Genomic DNA, 14005 nt, shown 5'->3' with positions numbered 1-14005 from the left:
AATTGTAGTTGTGGTAGATACACTGGAAGCCAATATTCCAAACAGAAGAAAACACAGCACAGTTATCAAAAACCTAAATAACAAATTACTATATCCTAGCAAATATATACAGAATATATATGGGAACTCCATCCCAATAAATGGAAATACAGTTCTCATTACATCCCAGTTACAAAAGGAGGCCACATATAGATCATCAAAGCAATCTCAATAAATACTAAAGGACAGTATCAAACAACGTTCTTCAACAATAATGAAATAGAAATAGAAATTTCTATAAAGAGGTTAACTTAAGTAACATTTGGAAATGAAATCACATTTTATTAAAAAGTTCTTCGGTTAAACAGGAAAAGATAAGGAAATTAAGAAATATTCAAGACACATGATAATTAAAACACCACCTGTCAAAATCTGTGGGACATTAGTAAGTCCGTGTTTAGACAAAAATTTGTAGTTTTAAATAAATCATAAAACAAGAAAAGCTAGAAATAAATTAGCAAAACACACAACTAAATAAGCTGGAGAAAGAGCCTGAGAGCAAACCCAAAGAAATAAAGAGTAGGAAAATAATAACAGTAGGGTAAAAATCAGTGAAATAAAGAACACACACAACAACAACAACAAAATTGATAAATTTAAAAGATGTTTTGCTTGTTTCCTAATAAAAATGAAATATAAAAATCTAAAACCAGATGAACACAGTGTAAGAAGAGACAATTCTAGAACTATTTCCCCTATCAATTTAGATACTAAGGTACTAACTAAAATAGCACCTAACAGAATCAACAATGGTATATGTACGTGTGTGTATCAAACTACAGTGACGTTATCCAGGAATGCATCAAAAATCAAACAACCTAATTTACCATATTCAGAATGAAGAAAAATAACAAAACTGTATCTAAATTATTAAAAGTTTATCAATAAATTATATAATAATACCAACTGATGCAGGGAGAGCAGTTAGTAAGATTTGACATCTATGATGATGCGTTCCGTCCTCACTACTATTTTAACCTAACGTAGAAGGTCAGTTCCAAAAAAAGTGGAAGAAAATAAGAGGTATAAGGATTGGAACCAAGCATTTAAATTGTCTGCTATGTGGATGTGACTGATAATCTACCTAGAAGTACCAATACAATTAACAAGTGCCAGATATAATATCAACATAAAAAAAAAATCAAAATAATTTCTCTGTACTTGTAAAACCCAACTTAGAAAATTTCATTTTAAAAAAAGGAAAATACCAATCACAATATCAACAATGACTACCAAAGTAACTAGAAGTTAACTTCATCAAAAGTATAAAAAGACCTCTACAAAGAAAATGTAAAACTCAAATAAATAAAGGACACTGGAGAGGACAATATGCACATAACAAATAAATGAAGAGATTCCATGTTCTTAGACAGGATGATTTAGTAGTTTAAAGATGTTGGTTATCTCTGAGTTAATATATAAATTAAAACAACTGAATTAAAAGTTTAAGTCAAATCTCTGTGAAACACAATAAACATACTCTAACATGTATATGGAAAATAACCTCTACCAATCTATAAGTCATCATTAAAATAAATTACTTAAGGGGGGAACTTTCCCTGCAAAATATTTTTATAAAGCTTTTTCTAAATGCCCTATGTACATCATGATAACTATGATTAATATCACTGTCCTGCATATTTGAAAGTCTCTAAGAGAGTAAAGCTTAAAGTTAAAAAAAAATCCCTGTGGTATTACACAAAACAGGTAAATAAACCTAGGGAACAGAAAACACAGAGATCTATGATGTGATAGAAATATACAGTAAATTAGTACTATAAATCAATGAAGGAAATTATTTAGTCATTGGCAGAAATTGACTCATTAGAGTAAAATAAAACTATATCCCTGAATAATACAACCTAGAAGAAATAGAGTTGAAAATCATTGTCATGTAAGTGTGCAGAACTTTCTAAATAAAATTTCTAGGGGTAAGTCCTAAAACAATAACTCAATTTTATAGCAACAAAATGTATCATTTCTGTGCACTGAATGACACCATGGACAAAGTTAGTTAGAAGACAGATATTTTCAGTGTTTAAAACTGTACAAAATTAATATCTAGAATCTAGAATGGCTATAAATTAACATCAATGAGAGCATCTCCATTAGGAAAATGGGCAACTAATATAAACACACAATTCATACAGAGGAAATCTAAAACATGAGAAGCATATCAAGAGATGCTCAAACTCATCAGTAGTCAGAAAAATGCAAATTAAAACAACACGGAGATTTCACTCTATACCAATCAGACTAGCAAAAATTAGAAAACTGGATAATGCCAAGCATTGGAGCAAGGAATGCAGGTATGTTGGAATTCCTTTGCATTGCTGGTGGAAATACAGACCGATGCCATTTTCAGGGGAAACAGTCTTGCACTGTCCATACAAACTAAAGGTACATACCTCATGACCCAGAAAGTCTGTTCCTAGATTATATAATTAAAAGAAATTTTTTCACCTAAGTCCAAGATGTGTTCAAGATGTTTGGTGTGTTATTTGTAGTCTGTGCAAATGGCAGCTCCTGGAATGGTGGTGACCTAGTAGGATATACACAATGACCTAAACACGGTCATCTGTCACCAGGAAAGTTGCATCAAATGTGGAGGATATGCACTATGTAGTATTGCGCAGCATTAGATGCAATAGATATTTATATACATAACATGAAGAAATCATAAAGCATAGTTCTTAGTGGAAAAGCCAGAAATATGAGATACATAATACAAGACACATACTTCTTTCAAAAACTAAAACTACGTGCACACAAAACAAAAATAAACATTTTATAAGAACACATATGTATTCAAGTCTGCCACTCTAGCAAGAAAGCAGCCACAGAAAGTATGTAAAGAACAAGTATGGCTGTGATGCAATAAAACTATTTACCAAAACAGGATTTGGCTCACAGGCTATATTTGCTGCATTAATGGATTCTTTCTTATAAAGACTTGGTTTACAAATCCAAAAATCTGGTCACGTGGCCTGAAAAATTCCAGTGTACTTTAGTGAGTAATAGAATATAACAGAAAACCAAAACTGTCTCAAACAACCCTTGGGTTTAGTGTCTCAGACTGCAGTCAAGAGGAGATAGAGTTGAAAAGATCTCTAGCTCGAGTTATTCTTACTTAAACTCTACTAGTTTTTTAAATTGCTATTTTCATGGGAGCTACCAAATCCATAAAAGAGGCAAAAGCCAGTCAGGGTTCTATTATTAGAATTTTTATATAAGCATAAAATGACAGATACCAGGATTCCATATTACAGTCCTACAATCCTATAAATATTGTTTTCTTCTGGGAAGCATGTCTGACCAAAACATATGAAGCAATGTGACAGGCCAGTAAAAGAGAATGGAGGTTAAAGTTTCAGCTGAGACAATGTTCATTTCCTTAAAAAAAAAAAAAAAAAAATCATTTGCACAGCTCTTTGAGTCACCAAGTGAACCTCTTGCAGTCTGAAGTTCATCTAGAAAATCCTTTTGCAAAATATTTGCTGAAACACTGTAATGTAGGAATTGTAAGAGATTAAGGTTTGTTCGGTTTCTCTTCCCCCACACCTATCTTCCCTAAGCCGACTTCTGCAGCCTAGAAGCTTAAATCCATGTGTCTGAGACCCAGATTCCAAAATCAACATACCATCCTCCCACCCCCACCAAAAACTAAAATGTTACTGAAATGTCTGTCTTCTAACTAAAATTTGCTTAGGTGAGTACACTGTAGGCTCTGTATGTCTGGCAATCCTGTTGGGCTCCTAACACCTCCAATAGATCCTTTTTTGTCCTTTACTTGTTCTAACATCAATAAGATCCTTGCCCTGTAGGGTTTCAAACACAGTGTGGTCCCTGCCTTCAAATGACCACTGAGCTCAGCCACTGAGGCTCACAGAGGGGACAGCTGTATGACAATGACCCCCAAGTGCAATGGTTCAAGGAGGGGAGAAATGAGCGTGGGCTGGAGTGGTCTGGGGAGATTCATGGAGGAGGGCAGAATGTTCTGGGACACAGACATCAAATATGAGGAAATGCCTGGCAAGTAAAAATGGCATGGTGGTTTTATTTTAACTACAACAAATTAGAAGACGCATAGCACCCTTGTTTAGGACATGGAATTTTAAAAGGCTTAAGGATTTTTTACCGACTATTTGCTAACTTTTGTTTTTATCCAGTTTTCTCAATAGAAATCCCTATCATAAGTACAGATGTTGCAATCACATTATTTACCAGTCAGGGATTTTTAAAGTAAAAAGGATTCCAGATTTCTTAAACAGCCATTTCATCAAATTTTATAGCCTCACCTCAGCCATTGGATTCACACTGACCCTTATTCTATGTGAAACATACTTGGGTTTTAAAATGTATAAACCAAATCTTCTCTGCTTCATCCCTTTAACTTTGGCCACATTGTTTTTCAAAAAACTTTTTTTTCAAATAAGTATAATGTACAGTGGAAACTGTATTCAAATATGCCCAGTGTTGAGTTAAATTATGGAACACCCAAGTTTCTCCATCCCTATAACTTGTCTTGAACACGGTCCTGCTATACAGTTGTCATTCATATGCATGTGAATGTGTGTGGCACGAATGTCTGTGTTAACAATAAGCAGAGTAAGATTCTGCCTCTTTAACCGTTGCCTCAGCCACCTACATGACACCCCCACATCCCAACTGTCTGTGGAAGCAGATGACCAATGAGGGGAAGTGTGCAAGCAGAGAGAGAAGCACTGGGAAGCATGGCATGGAGACCAACATGGTGGTCACTTGTGCTGTTGCTAGAGTATTTCTGGTTCTTCTCCCTTTTGGGTATACAGAACAGTTGCCGGTCCTGACCCTTTGGTCAAGATAGGACCATGGGACTAGTTGTAGACCATGTGTCATTTCTAGGTCAGAGTGGAAAATGTCCAGCATGAGGACTCCCAGAACTCATCTTCCTCCCTCTGGCACAGTGTCTGGCACTATTCCGATGGTATCTTTTTAAATTTTTTTTCACTTTGAGAGAGAGAGACAGAGAGAGAGAGAGAGAGAGAATGGGAGAGAGGGGCAGAGGGAGACAGAGAATCCCAAGCAGGCTCCATATTCAGTGTGGAGCCCGACGCCGGGCTCAGTCCCATGACCCAGGGATCACAACCTGAGCCAAAAGCAAGAATCGGATGGTTAACCAACTGAGCCACCCAGGCACCCCTCAGATAGTATCTTCTATTCAGCAATGATAAAAAGAGCCTCCCTACCAACTAGTGATAGACAAGTAACTGAAACAAGATTTTTGTACTTGTGTTTAGCTCCCAAGGCTTAGGGGAGTTTGTCACCACAACAGAATTTGGCACATCCTGACTATTCCGTTAAAGGAGGGAGTAAACAGTTTTCCCTTCACTTCCATCTTATGTTCCTATCATCCTCCAAGCCAAAAGTGGGGGCTCAAAGAGAAGTATTTTAAGAGACTGAGGATAGCAGCAAAAAAAATGAGAATGGCCTCTTTTCCCTGTTGAATATCTGCTTATGTAACAGATTTGATGCCTATCTGACCCAGAGAAAAATGAATGAAAGGGAGACAGCAAGACAGCGAGAGGAGCAGAAGTTCGGGTAACTAAACATCCACTGTGATACCAGGAATAGTAGAGGTTCCTGTGGGTTGAAAGGAAAGACCTTCCAAGTTACCTGGGCTTACTGCAGCTAAATGCAGATCATCGAGACCACTGAGTAAGCAAATGTTCACCTGGGACATGGGATGCCAGCCTTCCGTGTACACAGGCTGTCCCAGTTTCTAGAATGGATTCTTTGGGGCCTCTCCCTTATCACCAAAACAACTTCGTTTGGCTGAGCAGGATGGTAAGCAACAGTCAGATAGGAGATAGGTGTCCATTTATTAATCTCGATCCTCTTCCCGACATGCTGGAAGATCAAAGGAATGCTGAAGAAGGCCCTGCCTCTCCCTCGCAGTAGATCCCTCCACCATGGTCAGTCCAGGAAATGGGACTAGCAAGTTCAGTAAGACTGTACTAGACTTTAATAACAAAGTGGCCAAAAGGCTACAGGAAAACATCTTTGATACCATTCTAAGAAAGGCAAGTTGGACAAAAATGGTTAAAAGCAGCGATAAGAGAAAGGAAAATTGCTTCATGCTTGTACTTCAGTGAGTTTGGAATGTTCACTAAAATAATTACATATTTAGCTAAAAATAATGATTAATTTTTTCTAAAGCACTCAAGAACTCATACATCCAAATGAGTACTGTCATTCAAAGTAATCTCCAAGGCTACAACTCTTCACCCGGTAATGTTGCCATTGCTCAAAACACTTTTGAAACTGCCTTCAGAGTCAGTTTATGAACCAAAGAATAAAATGTCTCTTTATAGCCAGAGCTCAGCCTTCCTTGGATTACTTCTTTACTTGCCCTCTCTCCCTCTCTTCTGACTTTATGCAGCCTAACTCCACACTTCCCCCTCCCATTCTATCAAATAAGGTAAGCGAATTTCATTCTTGCTCTAGAAGAGTCCTAGGTTGAACAGGGATATAAAGGTTTGGGGAGATGAAGCAAGGAAGCAAAGGGAGTTTTATGAGGAGGAGCCCATTTGGATTTTGTCCACTGGAAAGCAGTAAATTGCTAACAAGGGCATTGCTGACTGACCGTCACAAATGAGATCCCCAAAAGTTTAATTCCTCTGATTTTAAAAAAGCATTCGGGGCCATAAAACAAGTCTCAATAAATTTAAAAGGATTCAAATCATACAAAGTGTGTTCCATGACCACAATGGAATTAAATTACAAATCAATAACAGAAAGATCTATGAAAAATATCCCACAAACATTTGGATACTAAATAACACAGTTCTAAACAACCCATGGGCCAAATAAGAAAAGAGAAATCAGAAAGAATTTTGAACAGAATGAAAATGAAAACACAACATACCAGAATTTGTGGGATGCTGCTAATATAGTACTCAAGGGGTACTAACACTAAACATACACCTATATTAGTAAAAAAGAAAAGTCACAAATCCATGACCTCAGTTTCAAATTTAATAAACTAAAAAGAAATGAGAAAATTAAGCCCAAAGTAAGCAAAAGACAGGAAATGATAAAGGTCAAACAGCCATCAATGAAATAGGAAACAGGAAAACAATAGGAAAAAAAAGCAATGAAACCAAAAGCTAGTTCAATGAAAAAAAAAAAAGTCAGTAACATCATAAACCTCTAGCAACACTAATCAGGAAAAAAAAGAGAGAGAAAGGACTAACTGATATATTGGTTATGAGACGTGACATCATTATAGATTATATAGATACTAAAAGGATAATAAGAATATGTAATTATATGCCTATAAATTCAACAAGTTAGATAAAATGGACAAATATCTTGAAAGACACAATGAATCTCACTCAAAAGTAAATGAGTAGAGTATAATTCAATAAAATAAGGCAATACATATGTAGCCTGAATAGATCTATTTCTATTAAAGAAATTGTATTTGTACTTGAAAACCCTCCCCCAAAGAAAATTCCAGGCTCAGATAGCTCCACTGGTAAATTCTAACAAATACTAAAGAAATAACATCAATTCTAAAACAAATTTCCTCAAAAAAATTACAGAGGAGGAAATACTTCTCAATTCAGGCTATAAGGCTCATGTTATCCCAATACCCCAAACAAAACATCGCTAAGAAAGAAAACAACAGACCAATATCCCTATGAACATAGGCGCTACATTTCTAAACAAAATTGTAAGAAATCAACAAATATATAGAAAGAATAAGACATTATGACCAAGGAGAATTTATTCATGGAATGCAATGTTGACATAATATTCAAAAATCAACCAATGCAACTCACCTTATGAACAAGCTAAACACACAAACAAAAAACAGGTGATCATCATCACTATGATGGAAACAAAAGGGAAGGAAGAATCAAGGATGAATCCTAGAATTTGGGCCTTAAAAAAAACATATATCACAGAAAACTCCACTGGGACAAAAGAAATACCAGTCATTTAGGTTTGATATTCAAGAGATCATTTGAAGATTTTCCTAATAGTTTCAGTAGAAGGATGGGGATAATAGGGCTGATGAGTAAAGGGAGGAGGGGGTAAGTATCACCAAGTAAGAGGTCACTGTTATTTTTGAGCAATCCCCAACCTCAACCACAACCTTTGACAGGAGAAGAGACATATTTTTCCCCACTTCCTATCTGAATATAAAGTGCAACAGATAAAATATTCTGAGTTTTGAGCCAGTATAAATTCAGTCTTGGTCCTACATAAACCCCAACTATACTTAAAAAGAGCTTACTGAAAAATATGCTAAAGAAAGTCTTAGCCACAAATTGTCTTTCAGAACCTAGAGATTAGGGAAAAGGAAAATGTGGTGGTAAAGCACTAGAACCTAACTGACAAATTTAGAAACAAATAAATTAGCAGTAGATGGCACCCACCCAAGGGTCTGACGGAACTCAAGGATGAAACTGTGAAGCTGTTGGCCTCACAGTTGCAAATGGTCACATGCCACCAGTGTGGCAGATTGCCAGAGTGACTTCTCTCCATGACAAGGGCTGCAGGGAGTGCAGGACAGGTCTCTTACTCCCTGAGGGGAAGGCGGGTGGTCCAGTGTAATGAGCAACAGCTAGAGATTGGGAGAACCCCTCTGTTATCTGTTCTGCCCCTCCTGAGACTGTACTAACCTGGTGTCTCATTTTCAACCGCAAAATGGGAATAATACCTACCCTGCCTACTTTATAAAACTGTTGGGAAGTTGAGAGGAAGTAACAGAGATTATTGTGCTTCATGTTTAAATAGAAAGCCTACATCAATCTTTAGGGTTCATGTATTAAGAAGGATAATAATAACAATTAATCTGTTCTACTAAATGACTGGTGAAAAGAGGGTGAATCTCCAGTGACTGCTCCTCTGTCACAATACTGTTGGCCATTTACTTTTGTATCTCCTCTCCCTTGATTTTCATTACTTTGAATTTATCACCTTCCACCCAGGCTACCATTTTCAGTTGCCTTTTTGACATCTGTGTGTCCTGTCTGGGCCTCAGTCCTCATCAGTTTCAAAACTCATCAGGTTCATTCCCAGTGCTGTGTCTTCACTGTGATCCTTGTTTCTGCTAATGGTATGGCAATCTTACCCATTACCCAAGCCTTGAGACCTGCTTTTCTCCTCCACTAAACTCCCAAGTGTGCACACAGACACACACATGCTGAAACTTTTGCTAACTCTTGTCAATTCTCTATCACGATGCCTCTGGAATCCATACCTCCGTTTTATTCCTCACAGGGCTAACTAATGGTGCTCCTGTTATCTCAGGAACTCTCTAAGAACTTATGGAGGGTCTTCCATGTGCCAGGTATCATGAAAGATGCTAGGATGTGATGGGGAATAAGACATGAGTCTCGCTCAAAAGCTTCTAAGGGTCAAGTGCTGTTGGTGGAGGCTTTCTATAAAAAGGAGACCGTCATGTGGCAAGTGTAAGGACCGAGGTAACAAGAGGGTACTGATAATAACAGAGATGAGGTATCTGTGAGAGATGAGGTATCTACTCCAGCCCAAGGTGGTAAGCAGAAGTCTTAGAAGTTAGAAGTTAGAGCTTAGAAGTTAGAAGTCTAACTTAGAAGTTAGAAGTCTGAGCTAACTCTTCAAAGTGGAGGCTGTAGGGCCACAGGCATGCAGAGGAGACAGGAAGATGTGTAGGAAGGAAAGAATTCCAGTCAGAAGCTGCAAAAAATATCCAGGAAGTTATAAGCATCTCAAGATAGTTGAAATAGATTTGTGAAGGAAGAGGCAAGACAGAAGTCTCAAGTGGGAGGCAGGAGCCGGATGTTTACAGGGCTGATAAAAACTATGGTATAGCGCTTTCACTTTCGGATGAAGGGAGAGGTACTGTGCGTGGACATGACATGAACTTTTTTTTTTTTTTTTTTTTTTAGCAAAATCACCCTGTCAGAGCCAAGCCCTACATCTCAAGTCCTGGAATCTTGCCCCAAATGCTCAGAGTATGTCACCCACCCAGTGCATGTGAGCCCACTGAATGCCCCTCCACACTGTTGCCACCCAAACACCGGGCCTCCCTCTCAGGCTGCAGATCAGTCCTGAAGGCCAAGCTGCACCTCACCCCAGGCAGGTTGTCAGGACCTCTTGCCTCGGCTAACATGAAGCCATATGGCTCTACCTTCCTCAGTTGGCCCCTACAATGGTTCATCTTCTTTTCCCTTATTTCCAAGTAGCTGGGTGTTTCTTCTCCCCTGATCCAACTTCTGGCACTCACATTTCTCCCAAATCCTTGCCCTATATTCTCTGGAATCTCTATTCCTTAAATTCCCTTACACCCCCAACTTCACCATATGTCCCTTTACCTCCTTAATCTTGACGTGCCTGTCTTCTGAGAATCCTACTTCTCCTGTAGCCAACTCAGGTGGCTTCTCATTCACCCAACCCCCCATGCCACTCAGGATCACCAGCCAGGTCCAAAATCCCGAAACCAGCAACTCCCAGACCATCATTCCACCCTCCTACATAATCCAACCCGGCTCCCTTCCCTGTGGCAGCTAGGCCGTTGTCCTCAGCTTGGTCATCTACTACCCTCAGGGACACTGTGCTTCATTCACTGAAATCTGCAGTGCCTCCCCCAAGTCAGCCACCATCCTGACTGGCCCCAAACTTGACTCCTGAGTACTTCTCTGACTTTCTAACCCCGGCCCCAAGAATTTCTCTATCCAGTTTCTAATCTCCACCAGAAACTCTTTTGTCCCCGAAGAGTGTACTCTATAATCCTACAACGTGTCATCTGTCCAGCTCCTCACTCAGAGACTCTCATTATACCAGCTCTTCCCCCTCACAGAGGTCTCCAGTCCACTGACCTCACTACTCCCTGTGTGTCTTATACTCCATACTCCATTACTTGAATCAACTCCTCCCCACTCCCTGTGTGTCTTATACTCCATACTCCATTACTTGAATCACTCCTTGGCTGACATGCTATACTGAGTCTTTGTAGAACCAATTCAGTTAGCACATACATTATCAGAAACCCATGCCCTGCGCTAAATGGGGTAGCCATGTACTATCAAAAGACTCCTAACCAGTATCTTCCTATTCTAATATTCCGTCCACTCTAAGACATCTAGTGCCTCCTTTCCTAAATCATTTGCCTAAAGCTGAGCTCTGATTACTACTCTGCTCACAAATTGTCAAGTGACACCCAGTGGCTAGCAAAGTAACTTTACCCATCTGAGCCTCCCCAACCCACCCCACTTCTCTGGTCTTATCCTCCTCTGTTCCTGCCCATTTTTAGTACCCTCTGGTCACCCTGATCTCACTTCCCACCCATGTCTCCAGCACCTCATACTCTTCTCTTCTTCCAAAGGCAAGGGTGTGTTTGTGTGTGTGTGTCCCTGTCCTGAATTATTGTTGTAAAGCCTACTCAGTGCCATGCCTCCCCAGAGTCTTCCCAGCTTTTCCTGGAAGAACCCAGAGATACCACAAAGTGCTTGCAACACATGGCGTGGCCAGTGCCTTTTCTGCGGTCCTGCTCAAGTCCTGCCCACAGTGTTGGCCACATGTACCAGATGCTGACACCTTCCCTAGTGACAGAGCCATTTCCCATGTGTAATCTCACCCCAAGACTCCCTTTGCCTGTACCACTCTGAACCGCTTCCTCAGCTTCCCTTCTTCCAATATACCCCAGGAAACCATGATCCAAATTTGTAATTCTAAAAGACAGACTTTGGGTTTTCCCAACATTTCAAAGATGGTTTGTGTGAAATACACATTTCAGTTTTGTTTTTTTTTTTAAGTAGATTCCATGCCCAATGTGGAGCTTGACATAGGACTTGAACTCAAGACCTTGAGATCAAGACCTAAGCTGAGATCAAGAGTGAGATGCTTGGGGCACCTGGGTGGCTTAGTTGGTTAAGCGTCCGACTTCAGCTCAGGTCATGATCTCACGGTCCGTGAGTTAAAGCCCTGTGTCGGGCTCTGTGCTGGCAGCTCAGAGCCTGGAGCCTGCTTCAGATTCTGTGTCTCCCTCTCTCTCTCTCTCTCTCTCTCCCTACTCCTCCCCCACTCACTCGGTCTCTCAAATGTTAACAAAAATTAAAAAAAAAAAAAAAAAAAGATTTGATGCTTAACCAACTGAGTCACCCAGGTGCTCCTCAGTTTCTGCTTGCAATCTCTCTTCCTAAGAATCAGTGTTAAGGCCGTGGAGACTGGCTGGCAGGGAAAATATCTACATAAAGTGTTTTTTCTCTGAGCCCTTCCTCCTCCCCCACTCCCCATCTCTTTACCATATCTCCCCTGGAGCTGATCACAGACCCAGTCAACAAAGGGCTTTCTTTTCATGGTGAGTGAAGTTTTCTGTGAAGTTTGGTAGAAAACTCTAGTCAGTAATCCAAAGGCCAGGCTTCACCACTGGTGACCTGGAGAGGGCCACCTGGCTTGTCTGAATGGCATGCTTCAGCTGCCTCATCTAGAGCAGAGCTGTTGTGAGTACCACCCAAGATGATACAGCTAAAATAATGCGGTAAATCAAATGTTACAGACATGCAATGCTCTCAAAGGCAGAGATCTTGGTGTCTAAATTAATTAACCTTCCACACCTCAATTTCTCCATCTGTAAAATGGGCTAATAAGGATCATCTGATAAAGCTACTTTGAGAATTAAATGTTGTATAGAGGATGACTAATAGTGTATTTATAACTAGAAGGCAGTCATAAATTCTTGATATGGTATGATGGTAGTGGTGTTATTCCAAGAAACAAGATAAAGAAGATATCTTTATTATACACCTGAAATTAATATAACACTATATGTTAATGGTACTGGAATTAAAATTAAAAACTTACTAAAAAATGAGGCTGTCCCCATCTTGAAACCTGAAGGAATTAGCCTCCTTATACAAAAGTCCAGCTGGATCTTCGCTGACTTGCTGATCTCACCCAAAAGAAACAAAATACCAATTAGCACTAGAAATCATCCAAAGGGAGACTTCCTGTTACTTAGAAAACATTTGAAGATTTTCTAGTAAAGGGGTTTTAAAATTCATCTATATTATAATATTATCCAATATCCATAAAACATCATTATATGTAATGGCATATATAATTTGAATGTTTCTGAATCTCTTTAAGGCATTACAAAAATTCTATTGCTATAAAAAAATATTTGCAATGTTGGTATAGCATACAGACATACTTTTATAACATCAGTATAATTGTTCCGGGCCAAGTTTAACTCCTTTTTTGTCTGGTATATTTTTGTACAAGATTTAATTTGGGGATAAACAGTCCAATATAAGCAGAGTAGAAAAGGCACCACGTGGTAATTTCATCTTTTCAGCACATTGTGTCTGGCCATACATTTTTAATATGATAAAATTGGCTTGTTCTGTAATATTTTGATTGGAGATTTATGCATACTGTTGCCACATTCTTTAAACAGATGTGCAGTAAATTTGATGAAAAAAACAAATCTCTTCCTCCTGAAACTAGGGCACTTGCTCATTTAAATAATAGAGAACAACAGTCACTGTGGATGTTTCAGAAACACAGGATGTTCTACAAAGTAAAAGGCCTCAAAATGTGCGGTCACAGTTTTATTCCCAATGTCCTGCAGGTCTTCAAAACCTCCAGCTGACGTACTGCTCTATTTCCTGCAGTGGTCACTCCTACCCGTACTCTCTCAGGGTCAGCAGCAACACAAAACACCAGGAAGCAAGACGACTGGCCCTCTTAGCAACTGCAGCCCCATAGAGGGGGGTTAAACTGATCATGTTAAGGGCCTGATCGAGGCTGCACAGAAAAATGGGAAGGGCCCCGGCTTTGGAATTAGACATCTAGGGTTCTGATCCCAGTTCTAGAACTGTCTATGGAATTCTGCTCTCCTTCAGTTTCCTCACCTGTCAAATGGAGATAACAGACCCTATTTTGCATGAAGGCTCTGAGGGTTTGATGCAATCAGCCATAATGCCTATGG

Source organism: Herpailurus yagouaroundi, unplaced genomic scaffold (genome assembly GCF_014898765.1).
Source record: "Herpailurus yagouaroundi ecotype Mexico unplaced genomic scaffold, PumYag 195, whole genome shotgun sequence".
In the NCBI taxonomy this organism is placed as follows: Eukaryota; Metazoa; Chordata; class Mammalia; order Carnivora; family Felidae; genus Herpailurus; species Herpailurus yagouaroundi.
Note: the sequence above shows the minus strand (reverse complement) of the source record.